This window comes from Manacus vitellinus, unplaced genomic scaffold (genome assembly GCF_001715985.3).
Source record: "Manacus vitellinus isolate BGI_N305 unplaced genomic scaffold, ASM171598v3 scaffold_0_pilon, whole genome shotgun sequence".
Classification (NCBI taxonomy): domain Eukaryota; kingdom Metazoa; phylum Chordata; class Aves; order Passeriformes; family Pipridae; genus Manacus; species Manacus vitellinus.
In genome coordinates, this window is record NW_021938789.1 from 7,583,010 (window position 1) to 7,601,315 (window position 18,306).

An 18,306-nucleotide genomic window follows, 5' to 3' on the forward strand; every position below is an offset into this window, starting at 1 on the left:
CCACCCTCTCCCTTTTCCCTCCACTGGAAAATGAACATGAGGATTTGTGAGAAATTGCCCATATGGAAGAGCTATTGGTGTAGAAGAGTAAGGATAGTTTGTGCTTTCCCTCACCTCACCTGTACCTTATGATTGCACAGTAAAATACTCAACTACTCAGACTCAGAAATTAATGTTAAATGTACTTACTTACATTCTTGGGAGATTTTTTTATATGTACTATGGCATAGTCTTTAACTCTAAAATCATATACTCTTTCAATTCTACATTACAGAGACTCAGTCTCCCTCCAGTCTTGGCTTTGTATTAGTGGTCTTAATATGTCTTTACTCATAGTGCCTTATGGCTTTATGAATCACTATTCTTTTCAGCCTGTTACAATTTCATGACTGACAAATTTGAAAATGAAAATACCTGCAGATATATATCATTCAGTCATATTGCCCAGGAACTTTCAAACATATTTTTTAAAAAAATTCTTAAATACCAGGAGAGCTTTTTTTTAAAAAAAAAGTAATTTTTGAGAATCACAGAAGAGCCTAGGTTGGAAGGGACCTCAGAAGACTGCCTGATCCAGCTTTTCATGGGAAAGGGAGCCCAAATGAGATTGTCTAGCATCCTATTCAATTGCACCTTGAAAACCTCAGTGATGGGAACTCTGCCACATCCTGGGGAGGTTGTTCCTGTGATTGATTGTACTCAGCAAAAAGATTTCTTTCTTATATTGAAATATAAGAAAGAAATCTTCCCTGGATCTACTGATATCTGTTGCCACTTGTCTTCTCTATGTGACTCATTAAGAAGAGAAAGCCTCTGCCCTCCTTGTAATGACCCTGTAAAAACTGAAATACTGTAGTGAGGACCCCCCTGAGTCTTCTCTTCTCCAGGGAAAAAAGACCTAACTCCTTCAGTCTTTCCTCATAGGGCAGGTTTTCCAGCCCTTTGATCATCAAACTATCACTTCAGATTTATTGTCGCCATGCAAGTGAAACACACCCATTTTGAGTAAAGTCTTGCTTGCTGTTGTCACATAACAAGAATAACACACATCCATTTTGTGTAAAGCTGGACTTTTATATTATCCGTTGTTCTTCTGGTAACAGCTTTCCAAAAACAGCTATTATTAGAGGGAAAATTCTAAATTACATGTTAAGATGCAAGGCGTATGGTTAATGGTTGTTTGTTGTGGGATCAACAGATTTTGGCAGAACATAAAATATACTTGATAGTATGTATTGCCCAACAAAACATTCTTGTAATAGAGCTCACAGAGAGAAAAAATATTATAACATTTATGCATTGAAACATATATGAAAAGAGTTAGTGCTTTGGTTTTTATATAAACAGCTAGGCCACAGTTTATAGACAATAAAACCATAAAGTTTGCTCTAAGTGTCACAACTTCCTTTTATATTAAATTCTTTTGTTTGGCATCAATATTCACACATTCAAACTACACTTGAGCTTCTGCTTCATAAAAAGTGATTCCTCATGTGTAGTTATCCATGACACAGACTGCAGCTGACCTCCATCTCCTATTTCCAGATTAAAAATAAGCACTGTCCTTCAGTTTTGGTGGAAGATACCAGAGTGTTTTGGTACTGGAAGCTCATGGAGGCCACAGTTATCATCAAAGTCTTATTAAGTAGTGGATACTAGACTTTCCCTCTAGATTCTGCAAAATAATGATTAATAAAGTAACTAATTCATTCTCATTGAATTCTTATCAATTCAGGTCTGAAAAGATCACCTTGTGGAATAGCCTGCCACATGTAGAAACTAGGTACAGCATTTTAGCATGTCAGATTCTTTAGCCTTATAGTTTTCTATGGTTTACTACATCACCACATTTTGTATATGACAATAAATGATATACATTTATTGTATATATTAATATAATAATAATAATGTATTGCAAGTCTAATCAATATTAAAATGTATAATTCACTTACATATTACATTTCATAATGCATTTTATATATTGCATTATATAAATACATTATATATTTTATATAATGCAATAAAAATTGTATTATTTTACAATTTATTCCAGGAAATATAACTTCAGTTTTCCTCTGCAGAATTCAAACTATTGGGTGAGTCTTACAATTTTCTGCCTGTTACTTTAACTTCATTTGGTTCTAAAAAGATCAAGACAGAAATGAAAAGGATTTAGGAACAATGTTAACTATGCTTTTCAACCTTACGGTACAGGGAAACATTTCTCCAAGTCATTGAAAATAGCACAAAGAGATTATCGTTATGTTGGTTCTCCAGGTTACCATTTCATTATTCTGCATGAACTCCCTTGCTGAATATTCCTTAACAAGATACTACCACCACCTCCCAAGAAAGTTTCAGGCCCCCAGGTTGTGAGGGTTTCTCTAACCAAACAGCTTTCCTGTCTCCAGTTGCCACCTGAGATACAAGAGTCCTTGATCCAATTCCTGATCCCTAGGTCTAGCAGTAACCCCTCAGACTAACACGGGCCCCTTAAAAATTTGAATCTTCTCATTTTCTGATGATCTCTGATTTATGGATGACTGATGTAAACAAGCAGGTGCATAGAGACAGTCTTTGGATGGAGTTTGGATAGATTGTTTCTGCTGGGGGTTTTTTTGCCTTTTTTTTTTTTTTTGATAGGAACAAGAAAGTAAAGTTCATTTTGAAATGATCCTGTTTCCAAAATGCAATAATCTTTCTGTTCATCCTTCACATCTGATTCTCTTTTTGAAGCTCAGAAAAACCAGGTCCCCACTTCTTTATCAGGTTACTGTAAGCACAGCTTAGCTGAACTTTTGTCTGGCTGAGGACTAAGCCTCCTTTATTATTTCTTCTCTCTCCCATCAGAGTCTTTATGTGCAAGATGTATTCCTTTCCCTGCTAACATCTAGTTTCTTTGTTCATATCTTGATAATGTCCTATTGCTCCAAGACCTCTTCTGAGGTTCTTTTCCGATTTATGCCAACTCCCATCAATTCAGGTACTTTGTCACAGTGCAATTACTAATAATTTTTTTTCCTGAAGTAGGAGTACTGTTCCACTATGACTGGAGCGGAATCCTTAAATGGGGCTGTTATGGGGTTTGGAACTGAAGAAGAACTCAGGGATCATGGGAAAAGTACAAATGTAAACAGATATTGCTGTAAATTAGGTGGCAGCAATAGACTGTTTGAGGGACCAAGACAGCAGTGATGTGTAAGATTCTTTGCCTGGCTCTATATTCTAGTTTCAGGAGGAATTTCCTTCCTGAGAGCTCCTCTTCTTTTTCCCCAAATCCAGCTTCTGGGGAAAGGAATGAAAAAATGCTTTTCTAGTGCAGTCAGTTCTCAGCTAATGGAACAGGCCACAGGAGTTATGAAGAGCTAGCATAAACTGGAGCAGGCATTTCTATCACTTTTTAATGGATTCGGACCCATGGATTCTTGGTTTAATAGCTAACATCAACTCAGATTGGAGTCTTTTAAAAGCAAGTTCAGAAACGCGATACTTCAACACAAAGCAAAGATATAATTTGATGCTCACAGCCTGCCTTCAAAGAATACATGTAGAATCAAGTGCTTCTTAATTGTAGAATAACTCTTTATAAACGACAGAAGTTGACCACAGCTTTTAGGGCAGAATCTATGGTGTAAACAGGGGGGAAACCACTCACATTGCTACTTGTGGAGCTTTAAATAGGTTTCAATGTTCAAATGAGCATAGTATACTCCTGAAGATACATAGCAATAAACTAAAAAACAAATGATTTAAGGGGAAGAAAAAAAAAAAGGAACACTGCCTTTGACTCTATTTGCATTGAAAATGCACTTTCAGAGTTTCAGAGATGCTGCAGAAATAACTAAATTCTTCATCCTCTATTTCAGCTGCTGGGTCTATTATTTGAATGACAATGTCAAGAATGCTTTATTGCAATGTTGTTGGAAGAGAGTCCAGGTGAAGAGATTAGAGCTTCGTACAAGCCTTAGCCACGTGATTTCTCCCTGAAATGAATTTCTCTCCATTAATATACCTTCTTATCTCCTGCCATTCTTACACTAACAAGGAACCACTTCAGTGGTTTCCGATAACCTAGAGAGCACTCCAGTGACTGTACTGTGGTCTGTCCTCTACAGGCAAGGCAGGGAGAGTTACCATTGTCGTTTTCTCATGGTTCTCAATAAAAGTTTAGTCTAAATGAACATATTTTCAGAAATTTTCAGTTTAAAGACAAACTATCAGAGTGTTCCTGCCAAATACTACTGAGCAAATGAAGTAATCCAGAAAATTAAAATTAACCATATTTTAAGATAAATGATAGCAATTTTTTTGAGTTAATAGAACAGTAGCAGACAAGTAGAGCATAATTCTGAACACAGGAAAATGAAGAAGAACTTTACTGTGAGGGTGACTAAGTACTGCCAAGAGACATTGTGGAGTCTCTTTCCCTGGAGATGTTAAAAAGCTGTCTGGACACAATCCTGAGCAACATGCCCCCTCCTTGAGCAGGAAAGTTGAACTAGTGGTCCCTTCCAACATTACCTATTCTGTGATTCTGTGATTCTGTGACTCAGGTCTACATCCATCTCCACTGCTTTCCTTGGGGCATTTCCACCAAATCACTTCTTGAATTTCCTTCCTCTTGCTTCCTTAGAGTAAATGACACAAATGACAAATCTAAACATCAAAGGAACAAAAAGTAACCGCTCCTTTTTCCCAGAATTATTACAAAGTCAACATATTAGTTTCAGGAAACAAGTGCCTGGGGAAAACCTTTTCTTCCACCTTATACAACCCTGAAGCTCTTGCAGCTGTATATCATGACGTCAAGACCCTCTGAGTGGCTTTGACCTATGAATCCTAATCCTACCAGCAAACAGGTCTCATTTTATTCTCTTATCTTGTTAAGGAGAAATCTGCTGATGCCAAAATGGCTGTGCAGCCAAGAGGCAGGGGTAGCAAGTGACTCCCTGTCTAAATTATTATTACTTTTTTGCCATCAGAATATTACAAAAATTCCAGAAAACACTGGAAACAAAGTAAGTTACTGCCATTCTCTGGATCTGGTGTGAGTCAGACTTTTCTCTACCAGGTAGTTGGTATATATCACAGTTCAGATCCACTTCAAGCCATCCTTTAAGGATAAACATTTTGAAGGAAAGTGAAGAACACAGAATTAAAATAAAGAGACTACAAGAAAGCATAAGTTAGATATTTCTTTTCTGTGAACTGGAAATCGTGAATATTTCTGTTTTTTCTATGTTGCTCAAATGGTGCTGCTCAACAAGAAGAAATTTTCATGAGTTCACATTTAGTTGAAGTTTACGTGCTTCACTAGGTTCTAATTTGTATTAAATGAAAATGGCATTTTAAATAGCAAAAGCAAGGTTAAAAGAGGACAAATGTTAACATAATAGGATGTTAGTGTAGGGCTGTCCATATTCTCTGTCAGGATGAGGAATATTCTCTCTCTAACTGCACCAAATGGCTGTTGTGACAGACACAGGATTGAAGAGGCTGAGCAGTAACAGGAGTAGGTAATTTCCACAGAATCAGAAGGTCAGATGTAATCATAAGACCTCACAATTGAGTGCTGCTGGCCAGAAAGCATGGATAGTGTAGCTAGGAATAAATTAATTCAACACAGTCTCTTCTAGCAAAATCCCTGTTGACTCATTAGTAAGGATTAAATCAAATACTCCATGATATGATGGGGTTTCCTGATTGTTCTCCAGATTAGGTGCCCTAAGACTCTGCTCTGCAAGGAAATGCTCCCATCACAGCATTCATCAGTTCAAAGGCTGAGTTTGGCTTTAAATCTATTGTTAATTAACTTGAACAATTTTCTGGAAAATGGGGGCTTTTGACCTGTTTTAAATTTCAAATTTACCCTTTAGAGCAAACTCTCTGAAATTTCATAGAATCATAAAATATCTTGAGTTGGAATCAACCCACAAGGATCATCAAGTTCAGCATGTGGCTCCACACAGGCTCCAAAACAACTAGAGGTGGACCCCAGTCTTCATCTTCACTGTAATTATGGAACTTGTTAAATATAATGTAAGTTTCCTAACAATAAAGAATTTACCTGTGTGTAAACATGGCCCTGGTTGTCCCTTACATCTCTGAGTCACAAGACAATGAATTCTCTTTTAAGCAGATCGGTATCTTACATATAATTATGAAATGTGGTTCTGGAGAGAGACAGAAAATGAACAGATCTTTTTCATTTGTACAGCATCTAAAACAACAGAACCTCAGGTTTGTGAGTCCATGATTTGTGATGGGTAATGAAATATAAATGAATGAAAATCAGACTACTTCATAATAATCCTGGGCCTATTGAAACCATTGGACAATTTGGTACTGGCACCAGTTACTTAATTACTTCTGCATCTTTTCTTACATTTCAGATAAAATGCAATCTTTCAGCTCAATTTGAGAAGTAATGGGAAAAGAACTCAATAAATTGCAAGTTTGGAGCTTTCTTTATTTTCTTCTTTGTTAAAGCCAATTAAGCGGAACCCATAAAATTCAGGATGGTATAAAAAAGAATTAAAACATAATAAAATTATGGGCCTATTTTAGTTAAACAATTTGATACAAGTTATTCATTGAGTTTTACATCCTTTTAGCTAACATATAAGCATATACACACATGAACTTTTAAATGCTGCAAAGTACAGGCTTGTTTCTGCAGATACCTGGCTTTCTTCACAGGATTCCAGATACACATACTCTACCTCCCTGAAAACGGAAAGGAAGAAGGTAGGTTTCAGAAGATTCCTTGCCTACTCTTACAGGAGTGGCTATTTGCACAGAGGAAATAAAGTGTCATTTCAGGCACTTCCACAAAAAGTTCTCTCCAAAAATAAAAAAATCCTTTTGTCCGGGGAGTATATTTCTTTGGGTTCAGAGTCTCTTCGGAGATGTGTCAGCCATTTCCATGTCAGTCAGAAGTAAAGGGCCATCTGACTCCAGATGTTTTACTGAAGAACTTATGTTAGGAAACTGCAGAGAATCCCCACATCTCACCAGTTTTCCGATACTATCCCATATGTTAGAACCAAGTGAGACCACAGAGGTGGGTCCAGTCAATTACACAGAGCAAAGTTTACATGATAACAAGGTATGACATTATATATGCCAGTTCTCTCCTTTTTAACAAATTTTGAGAATAATAACACAGTATAAATACATAGAAAAATGCTGGCTGCAGCTGTGTGTAATCTCCAAAGATGCCAGTGAGGTTCCCTGTTTAGGATTAAGAACAGAACTTCAAAATCCTTGGTGTTTGTACTCTTGTCTCAAAAGGCTTAGCATTTGTGCTGATTTGCGCTAATTTTTCTTAAAAAAAGAAAAACAGAAAATGGAGTAGGTGTCCTTTAGTCATACCTAGGATAAGGCCTCAGCAGTATCAGCTTAATTGTTGAACCAAAAACTCTGTAGTGGGTGTGATTTAATTGCACAGGCAGTGAAGTGGCCTGTACCAAACCTTTGTATCTTGTCATGTAACTATCCCCTTACTAGGGACAGTCTTGGACTGGACAAGGCAACAAGGAAAAATGTTATAGCGTATTGGTTTACTAAAAAATGTACAAGAATCCTAATTGTACTTAAAAGTCCAAGTTTTTAAAACTTTTCCTCTTACCCTCGCGTTTTTAATTTAACAGTTCATTACTGTTATGAGTCCCTTGCAGTTGAAGGTCTGAAGTGGGATGAGTTAAAGCTAACATGTACTCTCCTGACCTACATGCAAAGAGTACCTCTGTTGCAAAATTAATGACCCTTTTTAACCTGTAACCTGTCTTGGCATTGCCACTACATATTTCACCTCAATGCTTGTCTTAACCTTGCTGTGCCATGGTTGCACAAACATACAATAGCTTTTCTTAATATCAGATTTCTGTTGCTGCTTGTTCACATTGAAGACCTCAGAGTTGTGCTCTGCTGTTATGTTTTTGAGGCAGCTGAAAAACAATCTCCACACTTGGACAAGGAGCTTGGTTTGCTCTAGAGAATAATTTCTTGGTGTTACTTCTTGTTATATCTAGATAATTGTTTTTGTTAAGAGCTGCATGATCTGTGTTCATAGCAGTGAAAGCAGGATTCCAAACAGCTATTTAAAACTGTGTTAAACTACAAAATACCTGGACTTGTAAAGAAGACACGGTGATCCCTTGTGCAGTGCCTGGGGCATCAGGGACCAGTGAACTGTCCTGTCCTGCTTGGTCACCAGGCTGCAGAGGACACATCATGCTCTGATTCTGTTGGGAAGGGATTCTTCTATTTTACTCCTTTCTGATGTTTAATATTCAAGGACAATTGTGAGAAACATTTCAGAATCTACGACGTGGCAAACTGGATTGCAATCTTCATCAGAGTCCTTGAGTATAGGAGAAGGCCAGGAAGGCTGTGGTATGCAGTAGCAAGACTTTCAGAGGGAAGAATCCCTCCATTTTTAATGAATAACATGTTTGTAGGCCCTACTCTGGTTACTTACCCAAAGATTAAATTCTATTGACTTGTTGCTAGTTCACATTTTTGATTTGGTCACAATGTTTTGTGTTGAGTGCTATCATGAGTCAAGCTGGAACTGAATAAGAATTGGCAAATTTAGGATACATTGCTAAAGAAGGTCTTTACAAATTATCAGGAAAGAAAGACTAAATAATATGGTAGCCTGTAATGCTAAGAATCCCAAAAGGTAGTTCACAGTCAGTGAACAGCTTTTTCAAGGAACTGACAGATTCAGAAAGATCAATCTAGACCATAATAGTCTTAGTCTATGTTTCCGAAATTGTTTTCCCAGACAAAGAAATTAAAAATATTTTTATGAATACAACTTTAAAAAGCAAACAGTACTCCACAAGTGGGTAAATAATTTCTTTGGGCTCTCTAACATGTAATCTTGGAATACACAGACTCCCAAGATCAGTGCTACTGTGAAGTTATTAGTCTTACTCACACTCAAAGAGTTTGGCTGGGGATGATGAAAAGCATAAATTTGCTTTCCAGAGATCCAATGATAAAATTATAATTAAAAGTCATGCATGGGTGTCAGAAGGAAATATTTGTGCTACTGTTATGATGTCTAGACATGATCCAGACACAGTCCTGGTTGTAGGCAGCCATGTTCGATCATGGGGTTTAGACCAGATGATCTCCAAAGGTTCCTTCCAACATCAACAACTCTGTGATTCTGTAAAAATATTATACATATGAAAAGATAATTATTATTTTTAAAATTCAAGAAGTTTTAATGGCCGTGGCGAAGCCACAGTAAAAGAGCATGAGGAAATCAAACCAAGTAAAATATTGCCTCTGTGTTTTTGCTTGACTGATGGCTCTGTTCCTTCAGTATTTATGTCAGCACAACTCGATTGAAATCAGCCTTTTCTGACATCGTGGGGGATTCTACATCTAGCCAGTTCCTCATCTAGCAGTTTGTTACAGAATCAAGGAATCTCCTGTGATGTGTAAGTAGGTTTCAAGACGAAAAGACAGACTTATTCCATCACCATCCAATTTTCATTATTCAAAAAATTACTGTTCCAAGAAAATCCATCTTCAGTCAACAAAAATCTTGCATATATGTCTTCCAGGAAGGTATGTGACTTCATGGGTTTGTGAGTTCTGGGTGAAAAGACATGCCAGATCTTACTGGGTCTGGGAATCTAGGTCCCATTTCTGTACTGATACTTAATTTGAGCTGTAATCACCTTCTCCCTAAATAAGAAGAGCTGCTTGACGCAGTTACAAGACATGGGAATTCTGCTAAATAATAGGGAGATGTGGTAATCTTTAGGTCTGTTGTCAAATAGCACGGCAGGGACTGCCAGTATGTGGCATGTTTTTGATATGTCCCAGTTAGTCCACTATGAGATGATAATGGCCCAGTCTGGAAGACAGCACATTACAAGGACCATTCACAACAGGCATTATGGACAAAACTGTGTCAGGTTTGGCTCCTGCACCCTACACAGTCCTCCAATGTCATCCCAGCAGACTTTGTACCCTCAGGCAATTTTTGAAGGTATGCAACACACCCAGGTCATGCTATGTTATCAAACTGTGCCCTAATGGGTTGCAACACAGCACTTTATTTCAGACTCGTTGAACTCAATATTGTGCCCCAGAAGCTCAGAAACTGTAATGTTCAAGAGAGGTACAAATTCAAGCACTGTGTGGTGTGGACAGGAGCAAACTGTTCCACTTTCACCCAGTTTATCTTGCAGTCTGTAGCTGGCCCTGCTTGATTTTACAGTCTGTATGCAGCCACAGAGTCTTTAACCTCCAGGCTTCTCGATCCTGGTGAGAACAAGAAATATTTCAGCTGGGGTACGGGGAGGGGTCAATCTTGTTAAGCCATAGAATCACAGAATATTCTGAGTTTGAAGAGACCCACAAAGATCACTGAATCCAACTCCTGGCCCAGCACAGGTACACCCCAATAATCACACCATGTTCCTGAGAGTGTTCTCTGAATGCTTCCTGAATTCTTGCAGGGTTGGCGCTGTGACCACTGCCCTGAGGAGCCTGTTCCAGTGCCCAACCACCCTCTGGGTGAAAGATCTTTTCCTAATATCCAGCCTAAACCTCTCCTGACACAGATTTATGCCATTCCCTCAGATTCTGTCACTGATCATCAGAGGGAAGAGATCAGTGCCTGTCCTTCCACTTCCCCTCGTGAGGAGGCTGTAAATAATGATGAGGTCTCCCCTCAGTCTCCTCCAGGCTCAATAAAGCAAGTGACCTCAGCCGCTCCTAAGAACTAGACAATGGTGTATTTTTATCATCTGAAAACTTAATATGTAACAAACAAGACATTCTTGGGTGAAACTTAAATGCCTTTGATATGTATCAGGCCAAATCTGATGATTTAATAGTTCCCTCTGACCTTAACTTTGATGAGATATGCAGCGTAGGGAGGTGTCTCACCAGGGGGCACTGGGAAGTGAGCTACAACCCACAGAAGAGTGGCTTGAATTGTTTCCTTTAGCAATTTTTTTGGCATGACACATTCCATCTTCTCAGGTAATAAATGACAGGAGAAGCCTTTTCTTGCCTCAGAAAAGAAATTACACAATTTATGGGGAAAAAAAGTACTAAGAGAGAACTGTGTTAAATAAGGTAACAGGAACATGACATCAAGTAAAATACCCCTGTAAAATCTATTGGCATTCAGCAATGATTGCAATATAGACATTATCTTAGGTGTACTGTGATGGTATGAATTGCAAAAGAGACATGGAAACTGTGATCATGTTGTATAGCAAACAGGAAATTGTTCCACTCACAGCACAGAAAGGAGAAAGTCTCTTCTATAATCAAATAAACCTGAGTTAATCATCAGGATGTCATCAATTGCACTTGATGAATGGCCACTTATACTGCACAGAACACAATTTTGGCAAAGTATCATACTGGCAGAGTACCAATCCTGCCATACTCGTGAAGCAGGCGTGTGTGACTCAGTGGGGACACACACTGATGTTGAGTGACTGCAGGCTCCTCTTCTACCTCCACTTCTACCAAAACAACTTGAAAACCACTTTGTGCTGTGGGAGGTGGGCACACTGCACATCTCTAAAGGGCAGTGCTCCCAAAATACTCACTATGTGGTTGTTGGTGGTCATTTGAGCTCTCTTTCTCCTTTGAAAGGGCAAGTACTGATAATAAACAAGACAAATAATAGAGCAAACCAAGGAGTTAAATGGATAAATAAATAGTGCAAACCGGTTTTATACGCTTTCAATAATACATACTGCACTGCACTAACATACTGATGGTCATGAAAAAACATCACCTAAGTATTTGATGTGTCATGCATTAGCCAATAATGGACAAACTCATATAAAAACAGAGGAAGAAAATTTTCAAGTACAGTATTCCTGTTTTAGAGGAATTCTGTTCCAATCTACATACCAGTAAGTGCATTGTTGTTATTACAGGGCTTGCTTGGGTCATAGTAAAGAAGAAGGATTTTACAGGTGAAGAATTTTAAGCTATTGACTTCCACCTAGAAAAGTAGTCAAAATATAACTTAGTTGTTCTCTTTACAGCCTGTCTCTAAGATTGTAGGTTTTACAGAGAAATCTAACCACCGTGAGTTGAATTTGGACAATTATGATTTATATATTAATCCCTCCTCAAAGCATTTTTTATGCTGCCATCATAATCTGATAATGTAAAGTTTAATGATTTAAAGTGAACTCCACAACCCAACACCAAAACAGACAGACATATTAATATTCAAAAAGAGTATCTATTACTTTTATGGAGATCTGGCACCATTTACAAAACCACTCCTAGAAGATGTTATCTTTGACATGCAGGTTCCCATTATCCAAACTTGCTTTTCTTTTCCTTAAAAATATCCAGAAAGCTCAAAATATTTGGCATAAATTGGATCAATTTTGGTAAGTGATGGACACACTTTTTACTATAATCCAATATTGCAGCACTACCACTTAATATATAATGAAGGTGTCCCAGAGGCTAATAGTCATAATAATTTAATGCCAGTTCAGAGGCTTGAGAGTAGTGACACCTGGGAAAGCAACCCACCTTTCTGTGAATAACCACTGAAAGCCACTCTTGCATTCGTGCATATCACCAGGTACAAGGAAGAGGATTAGCCCATAAATGTGGTATCTGGCCCACAGTGCTGGGTGGATGCTGCATTTTACTAAACTCTCTGTGAATCTGGGAAAAACTAGCAGCAAGAGCGCATGGTGTACTCGAGTTTTCCTTTCACAAGCCTGACAGCTTCAGAGCAGAAATGGGGGAATCTGTGCTGTCCATCCATTACCTTATGGAAGAAAGTTCATTGGTCAGGTCATTCAGCAGCTACTCCAGGGGAACAGGAAGGGATGCAATGACATAAAGAATTCAAATTAAGTAGCTTCTATCTCAGGACAGCATTACCAAAGGTCTAGCAGGACCTTGTCATGACAGGCTAAGGCCCTCTGGGAACCAATACAGTCACATTGGAGCTATTGAGTGCTGACTGGTGAGATCTTCCTCCTCTTAGTGAATCATGTGGAATGGGAGAGCAGCCACATGAACATCCAGCTATACACCTGATCCAAATAAGGGATAAAACATGGGTCTAGCAGAAATGCCTTAGAAGTTGAGGCTTAATTTTCTTTTGGTCAGCTGTTGGGGATGTTCTCTTCAAATATACACTAATCAAAAGCCACAATCTTGCTAGAGCCTGGCAAAAAGTAGAAGATTTTTATAATAGTAAGCATTGGAAACCTTGTAAAATGAAATCCAATAACTTCTCAGAGAGGACAGAACTGTCTGCCTGGCTGAGCCAGATGTTTTCTGCTACTTGCTGTTAAAAATGCTCTTTCAGTCACTTGTCCATATAGGTGTGCCATGATGCCTGCAGGTGGACAACTGTTGAGAAGAAATGGCTGTTTAACTTCTTAACAACTGAAATAGTGGGAGTTGATAGCAGTTGATGATATAGGTGCCCACCAAGCTTCCAGTGACTGTTTTTCTAGAAAAATCCCAGTTGCTGTGACAGGAACCTGGCTCAAAAATGCAACTACCTGTGCTTCTTCCTTAAAATGCACACAGCTGGCACATGGAAAGAGCTTTGACTCTAGATTATAACACAGTTTTAAACTATGGACTTTCAAATAAAGAAATTTCATCTTCTGGAAAAGGTGGAATGAAAAATATTTGTAAACAAATCCAGCCAACTCTACATAGTCTTCTCGTATGCATGGGAAAACTGTCTGCTTCTGTTCCCTCTGTTCTCTCCCTGCAGACTCTGGTACTCTCTCTGTGAGGCTCACAGCCCATGTGCCCATCTCCAGCTCTCCTAGTGCCTCCAGTTCTGGTGTGGATAGTCCCCCCATCCCACCAGTGTATTCTCCATGGACCAGAGTGCCATGGGCCAGGAAGGGCCAGTTGGCAACCTTCTTCCTGCTGTCCATCCAGGTCCTGTGACACTAACCCTTGTTCCCACGAGACACACAAGTCAACTAGCTCTATCGTCCAGCACAGTGTTTAGCTGTGCTCTCTTGGACCTGACCTTGACAACTCAACTCAGCTGAGTTTCTTTGTACCCAGTGTGGGCCTTGGCCTTATTTCCTTTTTGGTATTCCTTAACCAGGTACAGAGGAAGCCTCCTGAACACCTTCAGAGATGAGAAAACAGTTGATTTCCCAATGTCATAAACTTTTACAAGAAGGATCCTTGAAAAGAAACTGGAATTGTAGAGCAGACCTGGAGGCTAAGACAGATGACCACCAGCCTGACATATCTCTAGGCTGATGTATTCTTGGAGTAGGGTGAACTGTTCTGGGAGGATGCTGAGATGGCGGCTGGAATCACTGATGATGGTCAACCTCTCTCCACTGCTCTGTCAGAAATGCTCATGGGAGAGGTTGAACTGTCAATACTATCAAGGGAGACTACTGTTCATGGAAGCCCTTCCTCTTTTTTGGTGGCTCTGACCACCTATGAGAAAGAGAACAACAGTGTTTGAGCAGTTTATGCACTGGGCAAGCGTCAGTTTTCTCAGTCATTTCCTATGTAGGATTGTTGTGTTTCAGATTTTTTCAGGCATATCTGTATCACCAAGAAGCCCAGAGATAGCTATACTGCTGGGAGACCTAAGTCATGTCAGGTATTGTCTTCCAGGTTATCCCTATGCCCCTCAGTCTGCTGATGGCACATCCCTCATAGCCCTTGAGAACCTGCCCATGCTGCCAGTGCAGGACTGGCTCTGCAGCATGACCAGCTTCGGTAGGCTGCTGCAAAACCCAGCAGCAGTCCTCTACCAAGGAGTGTAATCTCACTTTCCCCTTCGTATCAGTCCTTTGTTGGCTCAGCTGGTCACTGACTCTTGCACAGTCCAGCTGTGATGTTTTCTGTGTGTTCATGGTCACAGGGTCAGCAACTCTCCAGTTCCAGTTCTTTGTACAATTGATTTTCCTGCCTTGTTATACACTGCTGTCACTGACTGTTAATTTAGACATTGTGCTGACCACAATACAGAGGAGTTGACTTAACTTGTTTTGTTGGTAAATCTGGTTGCCTCATAAATAAAGGCTTATTTGTACATATTTTATTTCAGTATCAAAACCACTATACAAACCTCTACTGTTTTCGGTTGTGCATGGTTCTTAACTGATCAAGCACCTCATTGACTCTGTTAGCACTGTTCAACTCCTACAGTGCCCACTTTGACAGATGCCAAAGCTCCAGTGCATGCATCTTCTTCCACCAGGTCCTCCTGTCTTGCAGACTGAGGAATTATCAGCTTGTCTTTGATTCAAGTTAGATCGGGCATCACTTTCTCTGCTCTTCTAAGGAAATACAGTTACAAATTTTCCCTTAAACATAGGTATGTAAATTTAATAAAGATTTATGAATGTGTATTTCTGACACTGCCTACCTTTTCACCTCTTCATTTCAACCCAATCTAATGGAAAGTGTCCCTGTCCATAGCAGAGGGCTTGGCACTAGGTGATCTTTAATGTCCCTTCCAACCCAAACTGTTCTATGATTCTGTGATTCTTTTTGCCTCCTTAAGTTCTAGCCCCCTTAGTGGCCCTTTTCTATATAGTACGCAATAGAAAGAATAGTCTTTGTCATCACTGTAATGTGCTGATCTGAGACGACGTACTGGCTATCACTTCCTTGCCAAACAGCCTTGTTTCCAGAGAAGCACGCTGCTCTGTGCCGTGGGACCTCGCTCACAGGCAGGGATCAGGGATCAGCAGCGGGAGAGCAGAGCTGGGTGGCATGTGGGAACCGCACGGAGATGTGAGCACGGTCCGGCCGGGGCTGTAAGCTGCCCTTCTTCCTGGGTGGGCTGCAGGTTACCATCCCACACGGGAACAGCTAAATCATTCCCGAAAAAAGTAATTTCAAAGTGTCAGTCTGGACAGGACAGTCAGCTGGGAATGGAGCGGGAGATGCCGTCAGCAGTGCTGTTCTGCCACCTGGTGCCGGAGGACCGTCCCGCCGGTCCCCGCGGCTGCTCTACTGCTTCACTCTCTCTCTCCCTTCTTCCCTCCCTCCCTCTTTCCCTTCTTCCCTTCCTCCCTCCTGCATGTCATCCCGCCCTGGGGGGAACCTGCAGCAAGCGTCTCTCCCGCCAACACCACCGGCAGCACAGCCAGAAATCTGGGAAACGCATTCACCATGGAACTAAAAAACGTTCTGTACCCCTGTATGACTTTTAATACTAATAAATATCATTCCCCTTCGCACAGGGCAGTCCTGGTGACTAAACCGTGTCCTAGAATGTGATAACTACTTGTTGCAAAGATATAACTGCTACTTACCCATCATTTATAGGCACATGGTGTGATACTGGGAGTTGTCCTGTGCAGGGCCAGGAGTTGGACTTTGATGATCCTAGTGGGTCCCTTCCAACTCAGGATATTCTGTGACTCTATGATTCTATTTTAATTTTTAAAGTCTAAGTCTAAAAAGTACCAAGTACGTACATGTATGATCTGTTCAGGTGTGTTCTTAACCCCTTCCTTACCATAATGTTTCTATTTAACATTCTAATATGATGCAGGTATTTCCATAGTTGTAAACTGAGGCACAGCTTAGTCTGCTGTGTGCACTAAAGATTTAGTTTTTAACTGCTTGGAAGTGGATAATCCATGAAGATTACCAAAAATACTCAGCAGAAGGGACTATTTTCCACCTCCAAATAGGTGCTGTTAAGAAATCTGTAGAAAGACTGTTTAAATACCTTATGCTTCAACTTACTTGACTGCAGCTACTTCCCCACAGTTTCCCCATCCTGAAACCACTACCCCTGCCTAATGGAGTTGTACCTGATTGCAATGGCACCTCTGGAGTCTCTCACTAAGAGTGATACTGTGTCCCTGTGCACAGTAGCAGCAGCCGCCAGCCAGTGCTTCCCCTCTGCAGGTCAGTGGGTATATGATGGACCTTCAGAGGCAACACAGAGGCAACACATGCAGCAAGCCCATGTGTTCTGTACAGGCCATGCACTGGTTACACACCACATATAGGTAAGAGGGTCCAGGAAACAAAGGTTAGATACATCAACCCAGAAATCTGTGTCATTTCTGAGCTGTCTTCAGAGCACGTGAACCATGGCATAGACATCTATTAATATTTATTTGGCAAAAATATTCACATCTGGCTACCCTGAGGAGATTCCCTCTTTCTATTTTAAATGCCTGCAAGCTTTATAGAATAAAGCAAATCAGCAGGAAAACACCTGACTGACATGTTAAACAACTTTCAGGTACTCAGATCCTCTGACAACCCAGCCTGAATAATGTTGATAAGCCATGTTTTCAAGGGTTGCTAAATATGGGTGTTCATGTGGGACAGACTTGCTGGCAATCATACAGACCAGGCAACTGGGAATGACAAGCATTTCTGGGTATCAAAGAAGAAACCCCTTTTGATGTCACGGTAAATTTTACTTCAAACTTTCATCTTTCTCTAATGCAAATCAGAACTGACCAACCTAACTCGGAGACAGGGAAGTGCTGACTGCAAACAGTGCAAGCTGGCTGGTCTGGGCCAACAGTAAACAGCCCTACTGCAGATGCTCCTGGTTCCACAAGCAGTTTACTCAGCTGCAGCCAACCCAGCTAAGCCTGCCTTGCCTATTGTGTGTGTTTCTCTTAGCCTGGCTCATAGAGAGCTAGTGTGTAGAGCTTCATGAAGCTGCAGCCATCTGTGAATCTCCTCTCATCAGAACGTAATTGTTACATCTCCAGGATTGACTATTTCAGAAATAAAGATGGGTAGTTCAGAATGAGTTCGAAAGTGAGGCTTATTCCTCAAACCTGATGTGCTTCCTGCAAGTCCCAAGCAACAAGGCAACAAAACAAAGTTTCTTCTACTGTCCCTATTTTAACAGAGAAACATGTTGCAAGTATTTATAGCTGAGCACAATGCACCTTTTTCTCTCAAATGTTTCAAGGAAAAGTGGGCCCTGTTCTTAAGCATGGGAAAAAATGTGGCACCAGGTTTGTTGAAGTACTCAACACTTTTTGACTTTGGTTTTCACAAACAGGTCTGCTCCCACACCTCTGCATGTGCCAGTGTGCTTTGGAGAGGGCCAACCATCAGGAGTAACCAGTGTTAGGGTCTACCTAAAAATGGGATGTATTCGAGTCCATAGGGCTGTGATGGGACCCACCCAGAGCTGTAGAAGTGGTTGGCCCATGTACAAGATAGTTAATTATCCATGAAAGATACATGTTTATCATGGGAGGGGCTCCGATCCCTGGAAAAAGGCTGATGTACCCAACACACCACCTCATCTATGAAGATGGGGAACTCAGGGAACAGGGGCTA